This window comes from Anabrus simplex, chromosome 4 (genome assembly GCF_040414725.1).
Source record: "Anabrus simplex isolate iqAnaSimp1 chromosome 4, ASM4041472v1, whole genome shotgun sequence".
In the NCBI taxonomy this organism is placed as follows: Eukaryota; Metazoa; Arthropoda; class Insecta; order Orthoptera; family Tettigoniidae; genus Anabrus; species Anabrus simplex.
The window spans coordinates 238,374,091-238,401,191 of NC_090268.1; the positions used below are offsets into that span (position 1 = coordinate 238,374,091).

At 39.5% G+C, this 27,101-nt stretch overlaps 1 protein-coding gene across 3 annotated transcripts in view; it reads left to right on the forward strand.

Annotated features, from left to right (window-relative positions):
• Positions 1-27,101, forward strand: part of fand (Pre-mRNA-splicing factor SYF1 fand) — a 235,098-nt gene that overhangs the window by 62,805 nt on the left and 145,192 nt on the right. The gene's annotated exons all lie outside the window — the stretch shown is intronic.

The following is a 27,101-nucleotide window of genomic DNA, read 5'->3' on the forward strand; positions in this document are numbered from 1 at the left end:
AACCCATTCAGTTATACAGTTAAATTATACAGTCTTAGTCTTAAAACATGACACATTATGCAAAATAATATTCTAAAAAGAGAAATAAAGTGTTTAATGTATAGGTCATTTGAAAACTGTGAATTCAAATAGAAGAAGAGAAATTGTTACCTCTACTACAGTGGTAACACCAAACAAGGCACAAACACAGTTAAAAGGGGAAGGTAAGAGTACAATACACAATATAAGAAAACACTACACACTTGGAAAAACAGAAACTAGCCTTTACGCGGATCTCCAACAAAACAAGTACGTAACTATCAGTAGGGCCAACTAGTGAACGACAAAACGGGAAGATGGAAGGGCTGGGAACCTACCAAAGGCATGGACATGGCTTAGATAGCGGATTCCGAAATGAATCACCGTGATCCTTAGTTTTTAAAATATTATTTACAAGATAATTCTACATATACATTCCAAGTTATGAGCTATAAGTTCAGTGATATACATAGGTTATTCGTAGCAGTGTAAATTCAAATTATAAATGAACTGTACATCTAGTTACCAATGCAATAGTACAATGCAATTTACAGGTTATCCAAAATCTAGCGTACCTAAAGTGATACAGAACTATCAGAGGCAAACCCCAAGGGAAATACTATTAAACTACAATATACATATTTTAGTGAAACAAAACGGGAATGCCTCGGAAACGAACAGGTAAGTCTAGCTGAAAAACTAAGGCGTCATAAGTAGCTAATTTGGTGAACCTAGGCGAGGTTAGGGCAGACTCCTGTATGAAAAGCAAATCGGAACATTACGGAAATTTTAGCAGGAACGGAATTCAAGAGTGCTTACCCGAGGAGAGTGCCATCCCGAAAACCGGGGGACGTCAACCAGATAGGCTGCTCGCAGACGGGTAGACCAAGACCGACAGATATCAGGATACCGAATTCATTTGAGCACTGCCTCGCTCACTATATATAGGAATTACTGGCCTTGGAGGCAACCAATCAACGTGCACGTGTTCCCTATCGCCACCTAGACTCACCAATCACAACCTTACTTTCGATCGAGAACTTTGACTAACATTCTAGAATATCCAAATTATATGTATTTAATGTATTATAAAGTTTCAGAATTTTATTAAGAGGAGAATTCTTATGGGCTTCTGTGCGGCATTTCTTAATGTAAAACAAATTCTTGAACCCGCCAGACTTTCGAGGAACGTAAAGTGGTATCCTTCCAAGTAACTCTTCATCATCAATTTTACTATTCAATATTTTATACAAAAATAACATCATGGACTTTTTACGTCTTTGTTCCAAAGTTTTAACACCAAAGTGTGATAACATTGTGGAGTAGGACAGAAATGTAGGGTACTCGTGTGACTGTTTCCAGTACACATACTTTAAGAATTGCTTTTGTACTTTATCAATTAATTTGATGTACTTAGTGTCTGAAGGACTCCAGATAATAGAACCATATTCTAGTTTCTGTCTTATTAATGAGTTGTATAAAATAAATAACGTTGTACGTTGAAAATATAAGGAATTTCAAAATATGAAACCCAAATTTCTAGAGGCTTTATTAACTATATATTCAACATGACTTCCAAATTTCAAATCTATATTGAATTGAATACCTAAATCCATCTTTTGTTTGACTTCCTTCAAGACGGAACCGTTGATGTTATAAGTATACCCAATATGCTGGCGACATCTTGTAAAAGACATTTTAACACATTTATTTACATTGAATGGTAATTTATTTTCTTTACTCCACAATGATATAGCATTTAGATCATTTTGTAAATTCTTACAGTCATCAGTGGATTTAATTGAAGAAAATACCTTCAGATCATCGGCAAAGAGTAATATTTCAGACTTAGACACGACAGCTACAACATCATTAACATAAATTAGAAACAGTAAAGGTCCTAGATTTGAGCCCTGTGGTACAGCTAAATTGGCTATAAAGTTGTGAGATGAATATCCTTTATAACACACATATTGTTTTCTGTTAACTAGGTAAGGAGTAAAAGCCCTGAGAGAAATTCAAGGAGTCAATTTCCTTTAAAAGTATATCATGATCTACTTTGTCAAACGCTTTCTGAAAGTCAGTAAATGCAACATCAACTTGGTCTCTCTCATCCAAATGCTCTGAAATATACTCTGAAAATTGGATTAAATTTGTGGTGGTAGAACGCATTGGCATGAAATCATGCTGACGAATAAAAATAATAGGTTTTACATGATTCATTCATTATACGTTCAAAAAGAATACTTTCAAATAGCTTTGCAGGAGTTGACAATATAGTTACTGATCTATAATTACTGATTAAGCTAAGGTCACCAGTTTTGGGAATAGGAGTAATTTTCGAATATTTCCAAGCATCAGGAAAAATCAAAGAGCTAACAATCATATTGAACAGTATTGCCAATGGATACAGTAATTGATCTTTGCATCCCTTGAAAATAAACAGAGGAATACCATCTGGTCCTGACGATTTCGTTGGCTTGAGTTTCGTTATTGCTTTCTCGATCTCATAGATAGTTATTCTACCCAAGAGTAGCAAATCCAACTGTACGTTTGAGTTACCATTTGAACAGAACGGATTGTATGATGCAGTATTTTCTGAGTACACTTTAGAAAAATATTCTGCATAACAATTCCCAATACTTTCATTACTATTGAATACTTTACCATCTAATTTCATCACTGTACTTTTATTCCAGTTTTTCTTTTGTTTTTTAAAAATTCCAGAATGAATGTATGTTCGTTGGTATTTTTAACTCAATATTTTCAATGTATTGTTTGAACGCAATATTCATTTCCTTCTTAATATTTGTTCTTAATTCTTTATACATAACCAAATTAAAATTATGTTTTCCTTTTATTTTCCTAAATTTTTCTTTAAGCTTCAGTTTACGTATCAGTGAACCAGACTGGATACCTCCATTTATAGGGCTTAGTTTTTGGAACGCATTTACTAAAAATTGAATACAACTTATTGTAAAATATATCTACAGCTAGATTTACATCATCACAATTTAGAATATCATTCCAATTTTCTTCCCTAAGCAGAACATAAAGGTGTAAAAAATCTGCTCGTTTAAAATTAAATCTACTTTCACATCCGTGAATTTTACTTGTTTTATTTTCTGTATATTTGATAGAGGCTAACAAAGGAGGATGGTGTTGATCAATGGGAATAAGTATCTCTGATTCTTCACTCAGATCAATTGTGTCTATATTTGAAAGCACAAGGTCAAGGGTTCTTCCGTTTTTATTCCGTACATAATTAATTGATTTTAAATTAAACAAGTGAGGCGTCTAGTATCAAAACCGGCCAAGTCACTCAAGGCATATTTTTCAATATGGATGAAAAACCTGTAGAGACAAAGCAATGATGGTCAGAAAAGATTTTTTTCCACAGTTATATCCTTAATGGTTTAATATTTAAGTTCGGCTGTTTTGAGAAATCTAACTCATAATTAACCCATCTTTTTTGTTAATTTAAATTTTGACTTGGCCGTTCTTGTTGCAATTTTGTACAATTTCACAAGGTACGAAAGTAAATTTTTCAGTTCACCACTCAGAACAATATCCACGTTACAGCACACAATAATGACAAAATACGAGCACACCGGTAATAGGATTGGTTTGGCGCCAATGACAGTAAGAAGCCCGCAAATACGTAAATCAGTGTTGCAAACGAACAAAAAAACAAAATAATATGACTTCAAAGAATATACATTACAAGGAACAATTTTGCCTACTGATATTATCACATTGTTGCTTAATGTAACAACACAAGGTTCCAGACAATAATGTTGCATCATAAAGATTGTCGCTCGTTCCTTGACTTGGCCGATTCTGTTGCACGACTGAAAATTCAGTGCTCTATAACATGAAGACATGGACGATTTTAAATCATATTCTTGTTTCACGTGATAGTGCTATACTTCTACTTCAAATTTATAACCTTAACTCATTTTCGTAAATTTTGTGACTTGGCCGGTATTGATACCAGACGCCTCAAGTGTAAATACTTTAGGACTTCTTTAACCTTGTTGCTACCTTGACTCATATCATAATTGCTGCCTGTTATTTCAGGTAAATTAAAGTCACCCATTATAATAATATTTGATGTAAATATACCTTTGATTTCAATTAGACTTTCAAAGAAGAAACTATAGTCTGTCAGATCTGAATTTGGTGGAAAATAAGCTACGCAAATAATGTACCTTACATTGTTACAAAGGAATGAAATTGCATATTGAATCAACATTTCCTTCAACTTAGATTTATTCTTTCAGTGATGATACTATTCTTTACACCAATCAACACCCCTCCACCTCTGCTCTTGCTAGTGAGTTGTATATTTCTGTCCTGGCGATATACATGATACCTATCGTCAAACACTTCGGAATCATAAATAGAATTATGGAGCCATGTTTCAGTTAATACAATAAGATCGTAAGAATTACACAGCACATTGTTATAAAATACGTTTATCTTTGATCTGACATTCTGATAATAAATATCATAGAGTGAAGTTAACATTTAAACTTATTTAAATCACTTTCGCCTTGAATTCTAATTATTTGTGAGCCATCTTCTTTCCTCATAAAAATTTATCCGTTTCTCATCCAGAGGTATTTCACATTTTTGGAAATCTTGACTTCCCTAGCTTTCGAAAACAGTTTCCTAAGAGTAGGACAAAGACTCTCATTTATATAGATAGGATTACTGAATGTGTGGCCAATATCCAGTGTAGAAAAGTTCCTTTTTATTCTCCTTTGACGGAGAAGTTCTTCCTTGAAATACCTACGGCAGAATCGAACAATCATGGTGGGGGAGTTCGGACTGTTGCTGTTAGGGAGCCTATGACAGGCATCAATGTCAGTTTCTTCAATACTGACATTGAGTGCTCTACCAACAGCCACCACTTTTTCACTCATATTTTCGTTCTGTTGATGAGGAACTCCATGGATTTCCAAGGTGTTCACCCTGGAATATTGTTCACAGTCAGTAATCATCTCGCTTAAGTTTTCAATCTTTTTTTTAACACTCATTATTTTCATTTTTTCAGGGACTCGATCATGAGTAGAAAAGAGTCAAATTTTCTCCCATGCTCAGCAATCATAGCAGAGTTACTGTCTAGTTTTTCATGACGTAGTTCTAAAGATCTGCCCATTTCCCTTTCCTAAATTTTGTGCGTTTCCTTAATTTGTTGAATTTCTTTCCTTAAATCCACAATTTCCTTTCTAACATCCATCAGAATTGTTAACACTTCCTTCAAAGTCACCGTGTCTTCATTTCTTGCTTTCTCATCTCTAGTAGAAAAACATTCTGAACACTTCCACTGGCCACCGACTGCTCTAAGTTGCTCAATTTCCCCTTTCTTCATGCTTACACATTTAGCATGCGATGTTCTTTTGCATTCAGAACACTGTACTTTATCAGATTTATCTGATTTGTTTGGGAGTTTCAAATTACACACACAGCAATCGCTCATTGTAATTTAGTTTTTTGGGATACTCCTAAGTAATTCCTAACGTGCGTTCTTATTATTTAATTGAAATGTTTGTTGAAAATCAAAGCTGTAACAGCAAGAAATACGTCACATGCAAAGTAGAGTAAATTTAGTGACACGGACTATACACCGACATCTAGCGGACCCAACTAAAACTCTTCCTTGCGAGAAAAATGACGTTTCAAAGGTGGTAGCATGAAGTAAGTTGGCAGAATAATAACTGTCGACAGTCTCCCATTATCGAGATCATATAACCTCCAAAAATTAGTTTGTCACTACACAAAGCGAATTTTGATCTCATAACTTTTATATCGAAGTTAACCACATGAGCCAATGATATTAATTTGTTATGTACTACTTACAGCAGCAGAAGACACCATTTGGAGCTAATGAAAAGCACATATTACATCTAAATTATACACTTTAATCGGAGCACTACGAACATACGTCTTCACACCGCCATACTGAATGAGTCGTATGTTGATGAGACGAAACAGCATGTCCCGTCGGGATACGCCTGGTATGCACTTCTTAATGGGGAGGTGATACATAAAGACTTACAAACTCTGAACATGGTTAATGATGTAGGTTTGCATTCAATCAGCTTCATTTTCCGTATCAAATTCTAATCACAGAGACTTACAGTAATTAAAAATCTTCCACCTTTTTGATACTTTCTATTTGCTTTTTAGCAAATTAATTAAGTATAAACAGTACATGTTTCGTTCTCACTTGAGAACATCTTCAGCTGCTGTTAAGCTTAGGTGAATCGCTAAGTTTCTGAGTACATTATTTTCAGGTACATTGTTCCTCTTAAAAAATATTTTAATATAAATTAAAATTATGTTAAAACTATGTGGGGGTTAATGGGTTGATGAATTGAGACAGGATGAATACATAGTTAGCCTACTTAAAAAATTATATCTATTCATTGGAATAGTTGTTAAAAGTTTCAACTCTGTTACACTAAAAATATCTGTTTGTCTTCCAGTTAAAAGTTTTTTAAAAAAATTATTGACTTCTTGACACTTTTCTAATTATTGTTGAATGTTCGTTTCTTTCACTCCTTCCAGGTTGACTGTTATTTATTTTGAGCTTGCTTAATGTGCCCTAAATTGAGTCTAATGTGGAACTATGAAGCTGATTGCCATTCGCTTTTTGAGAAGGGAGCTTCGTCTCAATTTCTGAACTGAAATGAGGAAAATAGGGATTTGTTTTTATAATTAAAACATGTGTCTTTACATAATAACTTAATGTATAAAATGGTTCATACCTTACTGTTGTTAAACTCCAATTCTACCGTGACCCTGGAGGGGCTACGTTTGAAGTTGCTTTACGTCTTGTATAATAATGATGTGAAAAAACTTCTGTTGGGCAAACATGGCGCAGTTTTACTGTAAGATACTTAGAGCATGTCAATGCTGAAAGGCATAAAAAAATTTCCGCGATGGGCCAACACATGAGTACAAACGGACATCAGTTCACAACTATAGAGCAGGATTTAACTATATTATGTAAAATAAATGAAGGAGCTCTTCTAAATACATTAGAAAATGTATATATTTATTTAGAACAAAAAAGTAATCAGGACAATAACCTGAATGATACAATTCACAATAGGAACCCTATATTTGAAGGGATATTATCAAGTCTGGAAACTTTAGGCAAAAGAAACAACACAGGCAATAAAAGGATGAATAAGAACGAGCCTCCGCCATTTTGTACAACCACTCCCCCCACCCCTTCTAAAGCCGAAGCCGTGATAGTTAGCGACACGCCTCCTACCCTCTCCGCAGCCTTGCCTCCCGGGAAGGAGGAGCAAACAACGGAACACACACATCTTGAGGTTAAAAAATGATGCATTATAATTCACAAGATCTACAGCAAGAGTGCTCAAGAACCTAAGATATCTTAAAAAAATTATCTTATAAGTGCTACATGAACTTCTATTTTTAATTCTTCATGAAAAGTGTCACAAGTGTTACATTTGTGTTGACTTCTTGCCATTTTTGTATTGGCTGGTGATGACATAGACATATGTCGAAACCGGTCACATAACATATTAAACATGTTGCTACATTAATTTGTGCAACAATATTATTGTATTGAATAGGTGAAACATCTTTCTCTTTTTAGCATTGTAATTATTAGTTCAATACGGATCAGTGATGAAGTTCTTAACTTTAAATGTTATAAGTCTATGTCAACGATTTGCACAATATTAAAGAAGAAAGAAGAAATAAAAGGGGTAGATGCAGCAAAAGGAGCCTTCAAGAAATGCAAGGTGCAGAAGAGCCAGTTAAATGTTATGCGGAGGTCCAACACTAAGACTTGAGTCAGTCGTATTTTTTTCGTGAATGGATGAACGAGGTTTTTGGTCCTGTAGTAAAGAAATACCTTTCAGAAAATAATCTGCCGCTCAAAGTCTTGCTGGTTATGGATAATGCTCCTGTTCATCCTCCAGACCTTGAGGACGACTTATTTTAGGAATTCAAGTTCATTAAGGTTAAGTTTCTTCCTCCCAACACTACTCTACTGCTCCAGCCTATGGATCAGCAAGTCATTTCGACCTTCAAGAAGTTATACACCAAAACAATATTTCAGCAATGCTTAGAAGTGACCGAAGGAACAAATTCCGAGAGTTTTGGAGAAATCGTTTCCACATCGTGAACTGCCTGAAGATCATTGATAAAGCCTGGGATGGGGTCACCAAGAGAACTCTCACTTCTGCGTGGGGCAAGCTGTGGCCTGACTGTGTTCTTGGACGTGACTCTGAGGGGATTGTTGGTGACAGTGAGCCGCCGATTGTTGTTGAAATTGTGTCCTTAGGGAAGAACATGGAGCTGGAGGGGAATGACATGGACATTCAAGAGTGGAAGTACGTAGCCAGGAAATGACCACAAACGAACTGATGGGCCTGCATCTCGAACAACAGGAGGAGATCTCATCTGGCTAAGAGAAGGAAAAGTCAATGGAATCTCTCACTTCAACTGAGATTCGGGAGAATTGTAAAATGTGGGAAATGGTACAAAATTTTGTAGAAAAACACTACCCGAATAACGCTGTGGTGCGGGCGATGAATCTGTTCGATGACAATGCAATGTCACATTTTTGTGAAATCCTCAAAAAGAGGCAAAAGCAACAGTCATTGGACAGGTTCCTCGTTAAAGTTGCACGAAAAGAAAACAATTTCAGTGAGCTAACAAATGGCAGTGATTCAGTTAGTGAAATTCGTTTTACACAGTAACCCTTCTCATGTCATATCTCGTCTTCCTCACACCAACAGTGATTCTATTGCTTGGTAAAGTGCAGTTTAATTTGTTTTACGTTATATTTTGTTTTAGAAATGTTATGCGAATAAATATTTTTGTGTTGTGGACGAATCCTCCGGGTTTCAATTGTTTCTTATGGAAAAATTTGGTTTGATATACGAGCGCTTTGGATTACAAGCATGTTGCCGGAACGAATTATGCTCGCAATCCAAAGTTCCACTGTATTGGGCATGGAGCCAATGAGAGCCCAGTGAGGCATTCCTACGATACGTTTTGGGATTGAAGATAGACGGCCATGGGATGAAACCAAATTTCCAAAGAGTTTGCTGGGACTGCTTTTCCATTTCTTTCACAGAAAAGAAAGCAAACAGTGTAGGCATTCCCACAGGCTCTATCTTATCTGGATATAGAAGGTCACCTTCTACATTGATCTCTACCTCAAATTCAACTCTGTCACTTGCACCCAAGATATGAATCAAATTCCTGTTTCGACAAGTAGAGATTGTCATAGGGTCAAGAGACCAATTAGACTTCCCTGCCTTCTGTTGTGTCGTTTCGTCTACCACACCAAATGTGTGATCCAGACGAAGCCAGAGCTTATCTTCTTCTGTAGAAGGTGTCGCTAGTAGTTCATTCAATACATATCCTTGATAATGATTGTCATTATTCTCCAAGTTCCCGTGAATATGGGAAGCAATTTCATACAACTTGAGTTTTTCAAAGTTATCTGTCTTTGGTAAAGTATATAGGAAATTGGAATGCCCAGTCGCCATAAAATCTTTCCATTTTATCGCACCGACACTACCACTGTCGGAAATGGTGTACCCGGTAGTTGACTGATACTTTGGCATGTTGCACAAATGAAGCCATCTCAATGGGCGTGTTACTTCGTACCTGCAGTTCATCTGTCACAATGATGAAATTAGTCATCCTAACTTTCGGCTTATGAATGTGATAGCCTAGACAGCACGGCATGATGTGCTTTATAACACTTAACATTTCGTCGTCTAACATAGCCATCAAGCCAATGGTTAATGGCAGTGTAGACAACTCCGTTGACAGTTCCTCCCATGACCGTTGGGTAAAGGTGAACGTGACGTGCTTAAATGGGAGAGGCCGTTCTACCAGTGATTCACTCTTGCCAGGAATTATACCAGCCTGTCCTGAATTGCCTGTACCACCAGTAGATCCAGCTTCCCGTTTCACCCATTGTACAGACGGGTCCTCAGCGTTGCCTTTGTTGATTGATCGTTTCCGAGCCAAAGTTCCACCCGATTTCAACATTGTGAGGTCCTAAGGATATACATGACCCAATCAGCAAATTGGTTCGGTGTGATTTGTTTCACACACGAAAAAGGCACATGTAAATTGTATTTCACCAGGCGATTAGCCAAGGCTTGCTCGTCACATTTACCTGAGTAACCTTTACCCAGAAATTTGGAATTGCCCGATATTAACATAGGTGTGCGAAGCAAATCCTGTTTTGTTGAATCCTACTCTTTGGAAATCTGAATGGGAGCACCAGCAAGAACAGATTTCATACCCTCACAAGTAGATTTCCACCAAAAATGGTTCTTCGTTTACAATGACAGATTTATTAAGAACATTTTCAAATGCAAACTCCGACAGTGAACCTACACTAGAGGCATAACCAGTTACAAAGTGTGCGGCAATGCTCTGCACTACAAAACTCTTTCCTGTGTTACTTGGTCCATAGAGAAAGAGCTAGTTAATCTTGGGTTGTTCCTCATTAAGAATTTTCTTAAGGTTGCAGACAAAATCAATAGGAACAATATTATTCCTATAAAATAGTTCAGATATTGTATCTCTGCTAAAGCTGGTGCCATCAGCTGCACAATTTAACAGATGTTGAAATTGATTTTTCCTTTCAGAACAAAGTTTTTCTTTAATATAACATGAAATTTTATTTTGAATTTCCCTAGCTAACACCTGGGAATAATGTCCAATTAGGAGTGTCCATTCGTCCGGTGTACATAAATTGTATAATAAACTTGTACTTCCTAATTAATGACTCAAGAATATTGTTTGAACCTTTATGATGGCGAAGTATTCCCAGCTCGGTGTGATGGTCCAGGGTGATGGTTGTCCAGGGGTGGTTCAGGTGATGTGCTAATCTTCCTTTTCTGGGTCAGCTCCTGGAGATAGTCCTCCTTTTGAAGGTGGATCGATTGTGGCACCACTCTGTCGAACTCAGCCCATTCCCCAAATTAATGGTACGGAAGGTGCAGAAGTATGGTATCGTCACCCTGCAGGTCAAACTTGCAATTTGGTTGATGAAAAATACCTCACAGAAGAACTGGGAGGTCCTCAATCGACAGCTCTGCTAAGTCGCCACTTTGAACGAGCCAGCTCGAAGGTGTCGTTAATGAAGACATAATGAAGCTGAGAGAGTCTGATGTCCTTATATACCTACGCGGGGTATTTATACTCCTTAAATTATGCAAGAAAGCTTTCTACAAGCGTCCTTTTAACTCCGCCTGTTTCTCCCTACCTTATAGTACAACTGAAATCCGCCTGCAAGCAAGGCTAACGTTACCGCAGACCGTCACGAGCCAGGCCGACATCAGCGGTGCCCCCATTAGCGAGCCCGGCCCCCGTCGCCAATGCTGCCAATTTATTATATATTATTAATTTAATATATTTAATATGCCAAGACTCAGCTAAGGGCCCTGTGGTCGCCAACCCACGCTTCAAAGTTCAGAGCCCCAGGGGGCCCTTTTAGTTGCCTGTTAGGACAGGCGGGGGATATCATGGGTGTTATTGTACTGCCCTCACCCACAGGGGGATATGTTTTCTTATATTCTTATATATATATGATGCGAGTAAAGAACTGGAGTCATAGATAAGGCTGTTTGCGGATGATGTTTAGTAAATAAGTTACAGGATTGTGAGCCACTTCAAAATGATCTGGGCAATGTTATGAGATGGACAGCAGACAATGGTATGATGGTAAATGGGATGAAAAGTCAGGTTGTATATTTCATCAAGAGGAAGAGTCCTCTCAGTTTACTGTGTTGTTCGTGAGATTGTACCTCATGGGGATGTTAATATAAGGAATGATCTTCATCACATTAATGAGGTTGTAAAGAAAGTTTACATATCTCTTCACATGGTTATGAGGTTAAAAGGGGTTGCAGTAAGGATGTAAAGGATGAGGCATATATCTGTGGTAAAACCCCAATTAGAGTGTGGATTTGGTGTATGGGACCCACACCAGGACTTCATGATACGAGAACTGGAAAAGATCCAAAGAAAAGCAGTATGCTTTGTTCTTGGAGATTTCCAACAAAAGAGTAGTAGTATGAAAATGTTGCAAACTTTGGGCTGGGAAGACTTGGGAGTAAGTAGTCGAGCTGCTTGACTAAATGATATGTGATATACATGGTGATTCCCATAGGGAACCTGAAATATTTGTCCCAAATGAGTAAATTTATAATACCAATATAATTGGTCCGTTATTGGACATTATAAATTTTCCAGCTAACTCATTCCTGGTTGCCAGCGTTGCCCTAGTTGCTACCAAGGAGGTCACTGCGTAGCCTACTTGGAGCCACCAGCAGTGCCAATGCACTATAAGAGACTTTGTCTCATTTTCGAAAATTGTTGCCTGCCTGGCCATCAAATGATATAAATGTTGATTCCCAAATGAGTAAATTTATAATACCAATATAATTGGTCTATTATTTTAATTGTAAAATTTCCAGCAAACTCCTTCCTGGTTGCCAGTGTTTTGCCCTAGTGTGCCAAGTTGAGCTCATCAGATGATATAAATGTTGACTCCAGGCTTCTAGAAAGATACATTTTCTCGTAAATTCTAGAGTGCTTAAGGTCCAGATATAATGTACAGAATATTCAAAAGTTCTCATCTACCTAGTACCATTCTGGATATTACAATGTGTTACACAATACTGTAGCGGATTACACATCATGTACAGGTAATAATAAATTATATAATATTAATTACAGGTCCTTAAATTAACTAAACTCATATAAATATCTATATACAGCAAATGTTTCATGACATAACCTCACAAATAACGTGATCGTAAACTAATAATGATACTAATAAGTGCATTTACATCACAAGTCGTAATAATAATAATAATAATAATAATAATAATAATAATAATAATAATAATAATAATAATAATAACAACAACAACAACAATAGTCATAATTTTAAAATAATAATAATTCGAGCTTGATACTTGCATTATTTACCCATGGGTTAAAGAGTATTTCTTTCAAGTTATATCAGTATATTACACTTGCGTCAATATCCCCCCTATAACTTGAAACAATTTCTATAGTCTATCGTACTCGTCGACTTTGCCTTGGATGTAGATTGTATCTCCTTTCTTCCTCGACGTCGCTAGATGTGCTCTCCTCTTCTTGACCGGCTTGTGCCATGTTGGGGGTCGGACTTGCCTCGCTGCCAGCCTCTTCCTCGATAATAGTCGATGTGTTCTCCTCACGATGTCCAGATTGTGCTGTGTCATTAGTAGCCTTTCCTCCAGGCTTACTGTGTATGTGCAGCGGTTGGGCGACTCGCCACAACTCCAATGCGTGGACCTTGACAGGAGGGTTGGTCTTCAGTAAGTAGACCCCATGGCCCAGCTGTTTATCCACCTCGACGGGACCAACCCACTTAGGTGCGAGACTTGCATGAAACCCTCCAATCTTATTACTGACTGGGTGGTTACATCGCAGTACTTGTTGGCCTGGTAGGAAGATCTGGGTCTCTTTGACATCCTGAACCTTGGCCTGGGTAAGGGATTTCTTCTCAGCCAAAGGTTGCTTCTCCTTGATGTCCTACTGCTGATGCTGCTGCCACTCTGCTAAAAAAACAGCTGCATCATCTTGACCAGAAGTGGGTGGTGGACGAATCTCCCAATCCCCGGTGCCATACAGCTGTCGACCAAGAAACAGCTCTGCTGGTGAATAGCTAGTGACACGGTTGATGCGTCGTCGCAGGGCAAAGTGTGACTGTTGTGTCTGACGGTCCCTCAGTCGATGTTCTTTGTCTGTGAGGTGGACTCATAGCATCCTTTTTAGCTCCTGGTTTCGTCGTTCTGTTGGATTGGCCCTTGGGTTGTAGATACGGGTGATCCAGTGCTCCAGACCCCATTCTGTCATCATTTGCTGCCATTTCCTTGATGTGAACAGACTCCCGTTGTCGGACAATGCAGCGTGGATAACTGTAGCGGCTGAATACCTCATCTTGAAGAAGTCTTGTGATGTGTCCCGTCGTGGTTTCTGGTATCGGAAAGGCCTCAATCCATCTTATGAATAGGATGGTGATTACTAGAGTCCTGTTTTACCCTGTGGTGTTCTAGGGTAAGGACCCATCAAGTCAGGGCTATGACCCCTAGGGGGTTGTGGCTGTCTTCCTCACTGACTGGAATCTGCATTCCTGTTGCTCGCCTTGGTGCAGGCGCAGATGTAGCACCCCTTCACATAGTCCAGGATGTCTTTCCTCATGTTGACCCAGAAGAATCTTCGTCGGATATACTGATATGTCTCTTCACCTCCTGGATGTCCGGCTTCAGTGCTGTCATGGAACTTCTTGGGGATATCCGTCCTGTGCTGTCTGGGAATCACCACTACTGCATGTGTGTCGGAGAGGTGAGATCTGTACATCAAGAGTCTTCCGTCAACCCAGAAGTTTTTGTAGCACATCTTGAATTCCCTCGGGTCGTGTAGACTATCGGTGTTCTGTCTCCTAATCCACTGCATCATGGTCCTACAGGGCTTGTCTTGTTCTTGCCACTATTTGATCACTTCCACATCAAATTCCTTCTTGATGGTCATAAGGACAGGTTCATTGGGCTCACTCTGTTGCTTTCGTGGGAACTCCCTCTCGACAATGGTGCTCCTAGCTTCAGGTTCTATCACCGGGTGCCTAGATAAGCTGTCTGCTCCTACGTTCGTCGGTCCTGGGACATGACACACATCGAAGTCAAATTCTGCGATTAACAGAGCCCTTCGCATCAATTTAGGTTTCGAGCCAGAGACAGTGTTCAACCATTTGAGAGCGGTGTTATCGGTGAAAGCTGGAACTTCCCTCCAAGTAGCCTCTGAATTTGCCCATGGCCCACACCACGGCTATGGCTTCCTTCTCGGCAGTTCAGTAGCATTGTTCGGTGGGAGATAGCTTTCTGCTGGCATACTCGATGATGTCCCTTACGCCGCCCTTCCTCTCCTGGAATAACACTGCTCCTAAGCCAGAGTCGCTGGCGTCCGTCTGCAGGCACTTCTTCCGTTGAGGGTCGGGATGGGCTAGACCGGGCGTGTTGCATATCGCAGCCTTAATGCCTTGGAATGCTGCCTCTTCCATGTTGGTCCATCGGAACGGGTGGTTGTTATGGAGTAGATCGGTGAATGATTTTGCCTTCTCTTGAAAGTGTGGCAAGAAGGTGCTATACCATCCACACAAGCCAAGGAACTGACGTACTTGTCGCTTGGTCCGCGGGCGTTCAGCTTCATCGATAGCTCGATTCTTCTCTGGTTGTCTTTCTAAGCCTTCAGATGTTAGGACATGGCCAAGATATTCTACGCATTACTGGGCGAAGTGGCACTTCTCCTGTTGGCGAGTCAGTCCGTGAATCTTCAGTCATTCCAGTACTTTCCTCAGATGTACAATGTGTTCTTGAAAATTATTTCTTTGAATTAAAATGTCGTCGAGATACACTTTGCAAAATTCTCCAACATATCCTGATAATACCTTATCCATCAGTTGCATGAAGGTGGCAGGAACATTTTTCAGTCCGAACGGCATTACTGCAAACTGGTACAATCCTCTTGGTGTCATAAAGGCTGTCAGTGATGTAGAACTTCCCTCGACCTCCACTTGCCAGTATCCGGAGTTGAGATCCAGTGTGCTGAAAATCCTAGACCCACTTGTTTCAGCAAGTCTTTCAGGTCACGCATAGGGTAGGCATAGGGTAGGCATCAGTCTTCTCGTTCAACCTGCGGAAGTCCACACACAGTTTGTACTCCCTTCTTCTTCTTCTTCTTCTTCTTCTTCTTCTTCTTCGATAGGACGATAGGTGAAGCCCAACAGAATGTAGAGGGTTCGATGAGACCTTGCCCTTCCATCTCTTGAATCTTCCGAATGATGAAGTTGTGCTTATCTGGGTTGATTGGATATGGACGTTGCTTGATGATTGAGGAAGCACTGCATTCATTGGTGTGCGTTACAGTAGTAGTCCGTCCTATTTTATTGGTGATGACTTCCGGAAAGTCCTTTAAGGTGTCTCTCAGTTCCTCTTCTTCACTCGGTCGAAGATGCGTTAACAGGATATCTCCCAGGTCTGCATCCTTGCGAGTCTGGAGATTTCCATCGTGCCAGGCGACCCTCAGACGTCTATCTTTTCCCAAAAAGACTTTGTGAGCTGCTTAGTCTAGGATCACCTTGTATTCCACCAGAAAGTCATGATCTAATATGATGTCAGGTATCAGGTTCTGAATCACTGCAACATCAGTTACAGTAGTCATGTTCATGCATTTAGCGGTTAGGTTAGTCTGTTCTTGAATGGAATAGGTTACCCCGTCCGCTACCACTACCCTTCCGAGATGGTGAGACTTCATAGGCGGTACTAATCTGGCGATAGCCCCGTTGACAAATGAATGGCTTGCTTGGCTGTCAAATACGGCTGAAAAATTCTCGTTGCCTATCCTTAAGATGATAGCTGGGCGAGGTTGGCCTGTTCTACTCAAAATCTGACCAATCCCTCTCCTACTTGACCAGGGTTGCTTGTCTGTCAGGTCTTGAAGCACCTTCCTGTTCCCGGTCCCATCCTCCCTTAATCCAGAATGGGCCGGACCTAGTTTCTCCATCAAGGTTGGGCACTTGTTCTTCAGGTGTCCCGTTCTTCCACACTGCTAGCACTCCTCCAGCTGGGCGATGATTCTGTTTAGATCAACGAAGGATCTCGGTTGTGATACTTTCACCATGGGTTGAATCTTATCGTGGAGTAGCTCTGTAATGTCTGGTAAGATCTCGTTTTTGCTTTCATCTGGGTGCAGACGCTTGAAGAGTTGGTACTTCTGTAGGATGAAGGCGCTAGCTCACATGCCAGTGTGTCGTGCCTCAGTCAGTAGCTTCCTTTTCATGGAACTCTTCACCCCTTCGAAATTAAACCTGGCGAGGAATTCTCTCTTGAAGTCTGCCCATTTTAAATTTAAACCCTTCAAGTTATTCCACCAAGTAGCGGCTTGCCCCTTTAATTGTGGTGTGATGAGTTGCACGAAGATATCCTCTGGTAGATTAGTCCTTCCTAACAGACTGACTGATCCCTCAATGAAACTACAGTAGAAGTCCGGTTGTCCGGCACGTTTAGGACCGGCCCGGTGCCGGATTACCGAAAATGCCGGACTATTAGGTGGTAGCTCTTACTACGATATTGGTTAAGGTGTACAGCGAAAACAGCTGTAACACGGCGTTTTGCAGTAAGATGTTGATCAGCAGAATCATTAGCTTAATTACATCCTCCTCTTTTCAAACGTGTTGTTTCTTATTGCCATTCCATAATAATGCCGGAGTTCATCGATGTTTTTATTTCTCTGTAAGTCTTCCTTTACCATTTAGAGTTTTTCCATCTACAACTTCTCTTTTCCTTCTGTCCGCTCCAATTTTTGAAGGCATGTTCCCATCCATTTTTGAACGTGGTCCATATATTCAGTTTTTGAAATCTGTTTCTTTATCATACGATTGGCTTTCCAGTACTCAGTATCGCACACAGCCTTCTAGACTGAATATTTTCAGATATAGAGATATTTAAGTACCCCAATGCATAACAACTGGATTGTATCAGATACATTTGCACTATTAACTTTGAAATAATAAAAACTACACTTCCAATGGTTTCGACAAATAATGCATCAAATTGTTCAGGAGAGATCATTATTAAGAGATAATAACATTTAAAAAATCCTGGAATGGTGCCGGACTATCGGGCGTTCCGGACTGTTGGATGCCGGATTAATGGAACTCTACTGTAGTCGGATTCTCTGCCAGTTGCCCGTGGAATTCTGAAAGACTCTCTATAATCACCTCTGGGTCTAGGTGTGCTGTATTGCCGGTTAGGATTGAGGGGGTTAGAGGTGTGGTGATACATCCTGTTTGCATTATTCTATCTTCTACTGTGTGAAGGACGCTTTCCCTTATATTCTGCACATCTCCCTTGATGGTCAAAAACCGTTTTTCTAACCTTCCTTCAACAGCAGAACTACGGCTCCCAAAATTTCCCTTGACCGCAGAGATTCAAAATCTCCCTCAATAGCAGAAATTCTCCCGTCAACCTGTTGCTTTATGCCGGAAACCTAGATTTCCACCTCCTCCTTGAGGTTCGAGATATCCCCTTCCAGCTGGCTTACTCTACTATTGATCTGGTCAACCTGTCACAGTTTTGACCTGATGTCCGATATCTGCTGCGTTGATCGATTGGTGACATCGCTAATTTACGATGAAATTTTGTCATTTACGGTTTAAATTTTTGATTCTAGGCCCCGTACAGTTTTGTAAACCTGTGTGTACACTTGTGTTATTTGTCTGGTTAAAACTGAGTTAGCTTGAGAAATTTTGATATTTACGTTCGAAATTTGATCTGTCCTGTTAGGCCATAATTGACGTCTGAGATTTTGTCTGAAAGTTTGTTATTTACTTTCGAAATGCTGTTTGTTAAGGTGGAATTGAATGTGTGTATCATGTTCGTTAACTGAGAATACATTTTGGTCTTATTTACCTCATCTTCCATTGTTTCTGGATCTACGTCGACTTGGATGAAAAACTTTTAGGGATCTTCTCCTTTTTCAGCGAGATCTTCCCGTAACCGCGTCTGCAGTGATTTTTTCCTTCCTGTTCGTCTGGAGATTTCTCTTAGTGAGTTCGTCTTTGAGCTGTTTCACCGACATGTTTTTCAGTATCACTTGCATTTTGATCTATTTTGCGCTACACTCGTATTCACTCGTAAATTCTTACATCCTGTTCCATGGTCGCCAGGTGATGTATCCACAAAGGTACATACAAAATGCTGTCAGTTGGTACACTTTGTTATTTCACCTGAACTTTACATAAACATACACATAACCTTATCAACTGCTCTCACAAAAAAAAATACACACATCAACAAACTGCCATTTTAACAATTGCCTATCACAGCACATGGAGACTGCAACCTTAAAACACAGTTGAAAGAGTTGAGTGCTGACAGCTACAGCATGTCGGTTCAACACAACACGAGGTCACAAGTACAATTCCTGTTAAACCGTAACTCCTACTACACAATAACACGTCTCTACCATCGAGACCACCTCTTTATACTGTACCTGGCCAGGCTTCTAGAAAAGTACATTTTCTCGTAAATTCTAGAGTGCTTAAGGTCCAGATATAATGTACAGAATATTCTACAGCGTTCTCGTCTACCTAATACCATTCTGGATAACTTATTACAGTGTGTTACACAATGCTGTAGCAAAATACACATCATATACAGGTAATAATAAATGCCATAATATTTTTTACAAGTCCTTACATTTAACTAAACTCCTATAAATATCTATACAGCAAATGTTTCGTGACATAACCTCACAAATAATGTGTTCGTAAACTAATAATGATACTAATAAGTGGATGTACATCACAAGTCATAATAATAATAATTCGAGCTCGATACTTGTATTATTTACCCATGGGTTAAAGAATATTGTTTTCAAGTTATATCAGTATATTACACTTGCGTCAGTCTGCATATCGGTTTGCTTTTGTTACAGCAATGACCTTCTTCGCCTCATTACAGCTGCTTTGTAGGCATTCCAACGAGATGTGTTTTGTCTGAAAGAAACTCATGGTACAGCTGTTTCTTCTTCCACACTGCATCTTTAACATCGTCATTCCAAAGCCACGTGTCTTTGGCAATCCTTCGTTGTCCTGGTTTAGTTGTTCCAAGAATAGAGCGTGCAGCTCTCTTCAACTGTGGTGATTTCTGGCACTGTAATTTTTGTAACGACGTTGGTCTCCTTCTTGGAGCGCCACGATTTGATTCTTTTAGGTCCATTTCTAGGTAAGTATTCGGCTCTTGGCGACTTTATCCGTAGCTTGCAGATGACTGGTCGGTGTTGCATCCTGACGGTTTCGTAAGGAACAACTTTTGTATCTAGAACACCTTTGAAATTCCGTCGTCTCACAAGAATATAGTTAATCTGAGTTGGATTGGAGCCACTGTAGTACGTGATTAGATGAACATCATTCTTTTTGAACCAGGTGTTCGTGGTGACCAGATCATGAGTTTCTGCATAATCAAGAATTCGTTGGCCGTCGTCGTTCTTCTCTCCATATCCACGTCCACCATGGGCAGTGTGGTCTTTTTTCCTCTTGTCTGATGTGTCCATTCAGATCACCATCAATGATAAGATAGTCTTCTGGTGGCACTTCAGCAGTCTTCTCATCAAGTAGGTCCCAGAAGGCATGTTTGGCTTCCGCGTTTAGACCGGTTTGTGGAGCGTAGGCACTGAAAGACTGGACCTTCCTTCTATCCGCAGCATATACGATTTTCATCAAACGAACATCTTAGCGTTGCACCTCAGTGACAGAACCATCAAATTTTGCTGATATAGAGATGCCACATCATTAGTTGTTCTTCAGGTTCTGTTGTATATGAGTTTGTATCTGCACCCAATGTCGCATGACTTTCCGCCACTCCATTTTGTTTCCTGCACCGCACAGATGTCTAAATGCCTTCTTTCAAGTGTTGTGGCCAATTCGCTGCTTCGACCAGACATAGTCCCGACATTCAGTGATGCTATACATAATGTGGGGGCTTGCTTGTTTAGCCGTCGCCACCCATGCGACGGTAACCCTTGCATACTTTTTGCGCTGACTGCGCCCTGCCAACGCGCATAGTTTTTAGCGGGGGGCGCCCTAGCCGTGGTTCTGATTCCATGAGACAACATTTTCATAAAGATGTGATGGTATGATTTTATGGCCGGCTTGTCACGGAGTCTGTTCCCAACCATTTTAGAGCTGCTGCTAGCAGGTAGTTAGGCCGCTCCTGACCTGGAGAACAGACACCTTTTGTAGCCGCTCCTGTGGAGAATAAACACTACATTCCTGTCAGCATTAACTCCCAGAAAGATAGAGTGCCTCATCTGCCAACTGCACCGTACCGAGTCTCCATCTCCGCCGAAGTGCCATTAAGGACTTTGACACAATTCCATAACTGATGAAAGTTATTTCTAGAGTGGCCCGAAGACCGCGAAAATACAACCAAGTTTGTGAGTCCTGGAGGCAGCTCTTCTGCTCCCACCGCTGTTGGGAATCTGAAACTCCTCTTCCATCTTCTGAGACCGTTGACCAGGTTTCACCTAGTCACCATAGGCAGGGGCACTTACAGGGTACTACCATCTGGAGCCAGATGGACCAGGTTTTTTTAACGAGGTGTTACTCCTCCCTCTCCTCCATCCTCATCACTTGTGAGATGAGGCCCCGGACTTGGGACCGGCAACGGTGGAGTTATTTTCCCACTGTTGTCTGTCTCTACAAAATTTAATAAAGCTATAACTTGAAGGAACATCTGTTTCTGATTGAATAAATAATACAAATAACATCTGCTTCTTCACTTACATTGTCCAAATCTGTAATATAGTGTGTCACCTTGGTTTCCTCCTAAGTCTTCTTTGGTTCGATCCAAACTACTTGCTTGGTTCTCTAGCTCTCTTCTAGCTTTTCCATTATATTTATTTTCATCTCTGACTTCAACAGTATCTCTTAATGGCCCTAGAATGGCACTAGAATGCAGCGCACATGGCATGAACATGGCGCGCCACTACGGCTCCTCTCCAGAGACAGAAAAAGAAGATGTCTCGTCTCAGCTACGATGCTCTGACTCTGTATTAATACATTCTAATCTCTCCACTGCGGTTTATACCATAAGCAGCTCCATTCTATTTCACCAGGCCAGCAGCACAAAACAATAACTTCGTCCCAAGGTCCTTCATATTTTCATTTACGGAATAATATCAATTTAAAGTCTCACTAGCATCTCACACTAATGTTTTCACATAAAATTCAAAGCTACATGAAGTTAACTAAACTAAATAGCAAAAGATTCTAACCCGCAACATATTCCCAATAAATACAATTACAGTGAAACTCTGTTAAGAAGTTTTTCAAGGGACTGCAAAAAAAAAAATTTCTTAAGCAGGAAACTTCTTAAAAGGGGTAATGCCCAAAAACTTATTCTGTACTTTGAAATACATGTGAAACACGCAGCCAACAGATTTCCTTGTTTGTGAACAATACCGAAATAGGCCTATATGTAATAGCTGCTAAAAGAAAGCCACAATATAAAAATTCAATTATCATGACAAAATAATTGAACATACCGTATTATAAATATATTTGATAAAAGAAGGGAACTTATTAAGTTATATAAAAAGGTTCCAAGGTTTGTTTATTTTAGCAGGCAGAACAATTTCCTTCCATGCTTCCCTTTCCTGCGCGCTTACACTCTCTGCTTCGCAACAAATTGTTTTGTAAACGATGCCGGCTCGATTTTTAAAGCGGTCCAGTCACCCGTTCGACGTGGTAAAAGGTACCCTTAATTTGCATGCGGCTTTCTCCTGCACAATAGTCCCACTGAAAGGTATGTTTAAACTTCGCTGCTGTTTAAACCATATTAGCAGAGCTTGTTCTATTTCATCGTAGTTTTCAGATTTAACTTCCTTACAGTTTGCTGAAGTATTCCCTGCAGAAGCAGAGATCTCTTCTTTCTTCGCTATAATACCATTCAAAGTAGACGGCGGCATCCCCAGCACCTTTGCCAAAGCAACACGAGAAAGTGTAGATGACTCCACTTTCCTTATAATCTCCACTTTGTCTTTTATTGTTAGAGCCTTTCACTTGATCTCTTTCCTCTGAGTTCCGCTCATTTTCACTTAAAACGTTTGTACGTTGATATTACAAGTATAACTAACTTCACCGACTCCTATTCATACTAATTACGACGCTACACTATGCTTGGCAATCCGTAGCTTAGGCTTAAAAGATGCAAAGACAAGACGTGTACTACAGTTTGTTAGCATGTGCTTTCTATCTTCCTCACACCCCTGACACCTGCTTCAAGGATAACGGCAGCAAATGGGAAATCTAGCAACTTATTCTTAGAGATTCTTAGAACCTAGGCCTAAATCGCCCCTGCATTCCTACTGGTTGTCACGGCAACGAGCGTAGTTTCTGGCTGTTTCACAAGTACCGCATGGCCAAGCCAGTAGTGAGTTTATTTTCCCGCTTCAATCCTCTTCATGCTATAGGTAATGAAGAAAATAAACACAGGTTCGAAGTTGCAGAAATGAGTGCATGGAAAAGTATTTGGGGTATTACGAAGGAGTGATAAAGGCGCAGTACCAACGCTAGCACATCTTAACGTAAACAGTTTCTTTCCCCAAGAGAATTTTATTTCGTGTCTCCTCATCCTTGTGCTACGTTCTAATAATGCGATGTAATAATTACGAGTGACACGATAATACAATGTTTAGCTCGTATAAAGGTAAAATTAAAAATAACTTTCAATTTTATGCCAACACGTGGTATTGCAATGCCTCTGTGTGTCTCCCACCAACACTCAGTTGGCTATCAACATTCGTTCAACTTCGTAAACGATCGGGATCTTTCGGCCGGCTGTGGCGGCATGTGTATCAGCTGGCTGCTGGCAAGTCGGCTGTTTCCTGCATAGAGTCAGGAAGTTGTTTTTATTCACCTCACTAATAATGGACAAGGAAAATCTTATCAGTTTAGTTTAAAAACGTAATTTCCTCTACGGCATGACCCATAAGTATTATTGCAACAACAACATAAGAGAGAATGCCTGGAAAGAAATGAGCAAGGGAATGAAAAATCAAACAGGTTAGAATATTCAATTTTGTGGTAGATTAACAGTAATGTTGTGTACAATTACACTTTACGGTTTTTAATTAATGTTTAGGCCACCTCGATTAATGACTTCACCCTGTCGCGGCCCGCAAATTACTGCATTAGTTTTATCAAACCATCCATTGCGTGCTTTATGTTTCCCACGTAGAATCCCGTTTGATTCTATTCCGCTAGATGGAACGGTGGAGTGGAAATTTCAACTGATGGGTTCGATTTGATTCCACAAGGTGAGAGCAAGGGAGTGAGCATCTGCTGTCCGTGTTGTCGTAGTGTGACGTCATATGGCCTTGGCAGGCCCGCACATGTTCCGTTACACCAGACACACACCGCGAGCGTGCGGTCTAACACAGGGTGCAACTTGCGCGGAGACTGGAGGGTTCTAACCATGGGCTGCTTTGAGCGGATGTTTTCTATCTCGAGGGGCTCTAAAATCTGAACTGTTTAACCGGCAAATATATTTACAACAGAACACTTTAAACGGGAAAAATATACATATATCTTAATGCAACTGATCAAGGGACCAAGAATATCACACATCTTAGGCGGGAAAACTTCTTATGCGGGAACTTCTTAACCGAGTTTCACTGTATCAACAAATAACTGCCGTCATTGTTGCCATTCAAATGCACCGTGTACTCAGTGACACCCAATAAGTCTCCGTCCACGCCGACGAATTTCACCGCACTGAACCCGGGACTTCAACCAGACAACTTTCAATTTGACTACGCTTACAGAACCTCATTTGACATTCTGAAATAAAAAATAAAACTATGGAATATTTTTCCCTGCCCCCTGTGATATAAACTAAGGTTGGACCGCTCTGCATATTACTGATGTGTTAATGGTGCAATTGTCATCCAACGACTAAAACAACGGGACGCACTTGATGCTAGACATCTTTATACCGTTTCTCACCAAGCTGCTCTCTTTAAATATGTATATAAGCTGTAATTTCTCAACTGTTCAATTGGATATTGTAAATTTACTGTATAGTTACCCTGTCAACCTGTAATCGTTCAACTAACGGCAGTAATTAATGTTTCGAACATTGACGCCAGATACTTATACCCTTTCTCCCCCGACTGTTTCAATGTAAATATTTGTATAAACTTTATAATTTCCTATGATTTTCTAACGAGTGCGTCAATTATTCTTCGGAACACCACTGCTGGACTCTGCTAAAATACCCAGTGATTTTATGCATTGGTGCTGACTACTATATCTATAAACTTATATTGTTTAACTGTATCACCAGTGAACAAATTTTTCTTGGTGCTTAATTTTTTCCCATTGTAATGTATCTTAATGTTTATAATTTAATTACTAATCAGATACCTGATTTTTGCCTTGAGGAGGTAATTTGACTGATGATGCCCTCAATGAAGGGCGAAACATGTCTCAAATGGAATTAATAATAAATTCCTAATGTTTAAAAATTTATATGTATTGAATAGGTGACACATTAAACCCTTTAGCATCCTACATACAGTATCTTCAATACGGACAACAATGATTTTTATCACTTGCAACGTCAGCCTCGTGTCGGTAGATTTACTGGCACGTAAAAGAACTCCTGTGGGACTAAATTCCGGCACCTTGGCGTCTCCGAAAACCGTAAAAGAGTAGTTAGTGAGACGTAAAGCAAATAGCATTATTATTATATAATCCATTAACTAAATCTTCCTTTACTATAGTATTTATACTTTTGTAACCCAAGTGACCTTATCTTCGATGCCATAACTCTAATTCTTCATTAACATTACTATTTGTTAAAGAATTGCCATACTCAGCATCAGATTTATCAACCTTCATTTTAACATTTTAACCATCCTCCTGTCCTGAAAAGTTAGCCTATTGTTTAAATAAGCTTTGACATGATTATTATAAAATATTGAAGCCAACCTGTTTCAATTTCGATACTGATAGTAGATTTATTTTTTCTGAATTCTGGTATATGATAAACATTCTTAATGGTACAAGGCACAACATCTCCATCTACATAAATATTAGCATTTATATTTCCTGTATTTCACTTACATTATCCAAATCTGTATTATAATCATTGTTGATATTTCCAATTGCTTTTAGGTTAATGCCATTTGCGGCCGCACTTATTTTCATTTGCAGCATTTGCAGTTATTTAATCAAAATCAACAACTTCAAATGGCATTCAGCGCTTGAGCCTGATGTAATATTCTCTTCATTCTAAATGACCAGTGCCCAAAGTCTTCATCCAAAAACGTAAAATGTTCTGACTTAAACACTTAACCAATACTTTCCGCAGTGCCATTGTGCAGCTGGGCTGACTGGCCCAAAACCTTATTAATCCTTATAAAATTTGAGGACCCTATCTAATCACCACTTGACGTCTTCACTACTGTATATGCTTTCTTAAGTAAGAAAGACATTAGTACAAACTAAATCAGCACATCAGAACAGCTGACCGAAACATTAATGGAAATTACAATACATGTTTATTATGTAACTGACATCAGTCATGGAATTTACAAGATATTTACCATTGGACCTCAGCAATATAGAACAAATAAACTTTTTGCACATTCAGCCTATCGAAGGCTTCGTTTCTGACATCTTCAACATGTGATGTTTGACATGAAATTGCAATTGATGTAATCTGATCAGGTCTACAAAGTTTAATTCTGATAAGAGAATGGCATTTGGCCTTATATTGCAAACAACATGTTTTAAACCATTAAATTGAGTCTGATTGTCATACATAACGACAGTTGGCTTTCAGTCGCAAATGTCTCAACAAATCTGATTCTGATGTAGAAAGACTTTTGATGTTAGATCATGAATGACATACATGAACAGATCTTTCGGAACAGTAGAAGAATGTTTTATAAGACGGTTGCTACACAGAGAATGTCATGCTTTGACTAGATCAATAGAAACAACAACAACCGAGCTCAATAGCTGCAGTCGCTTAAGTGCGGCCAGTATCCAGTAATTGGGAGATATTGGGTTCGAACCCCACTGTTGGCAGCCCTGAAGATGGTTTTCCGTGATTTCCCATTTTCACACCAGGCATTCCTTCGCATTCCTAGGCATTTCCTATCCCATCATCGCCATAAGACGTACCTGTGTCGGTGCGATGTAAAGCAAATAGAATAAAAAAGAATCAACAAAGGACCGTGGATTATAACTGCAGGCTATTCGAAAATGTCTCACCATTTCAATTACTAAAACTAACCTGTAAGTGATGGGTACACAACAGCTAGTTATATAACTTACCATATTTTTTATGGGCCTCATGTGATGTGATCAATGGCAGCAGGCTTGACCCAGCGATCTGAGGGGAAAATGTTTTTATTCCATGGTAAATATTGTTCTATAT